Source organism: Morone saxatilis, unplaced genomic scaffold, assembly GCF_004916995.1.
Source record: "Morone saxatilis isolate NCDOM2014 unplaced genomic scaffold, NCSU_SB_2.0 Contig17, whole genome shotgun sequence".
NCBI lineage: Eukaryota > Metazoa > Chordata > Actinopteri > Moronidae > Morone > Morone saxatilis.
The window spans coordinates 7,566,151-7,566,763 of record NW_023339729.1 but is presented as its reverse complement, the minus strand read 5'-3'; positions in this window follow the sequence as shown (position 1 = coordinate 7,566,763).

Below are 613 nucleotides of genomic sequence, written 5' to 3'. Positions count from 1 at the left end.
CAACCCCTCCTCCTCCTCCGCCTCCTCCTCCCAGCTTCCCTGATCGTCACACAGAAAGAGTTAGCTCTGCTGTATGAGTGATTTCAAAAATATATTCAACAAAAAGTTACAATTATAGCCACATGTGCTGTATCAACTTTAAAAAAAGAGCACAAAACAAACAAACAAACGCATGAAATGTCCCCTGCCTTTGGATCCGTAGTTTGAAGCCACTGCAGCAGAAAGTGGTAACAGAGCTATCTGAAATATCTTTTCCTTTAATCTGTTACCATGACGACGGCGCTCCCACCCCTCCCCATCAGCAGCCTCTCTTTCACACGACAACAAAAGCAACACTGCTGCTCACACACCCACTGCAACGCTAGCCTCCACCGTGTGCAACCATAACTTTTAGTAATGGGGTTTTCAGTATTCATTTTAATTCGCTTAATTAGTTTTAAAAAAGATAAAGCCAAATCTAACCGAGCCACCAACTACAAACATAAATAAAGTTTCCCTTAATTCATTTCCAAGTACATTCCCGGAGCCTGTTTAGCCACATAAATAAATAAATAAATAAATAAATAAAACCGTAATTTAGCCCAGTACTTTATCCAGGTCACATAACCCTGGA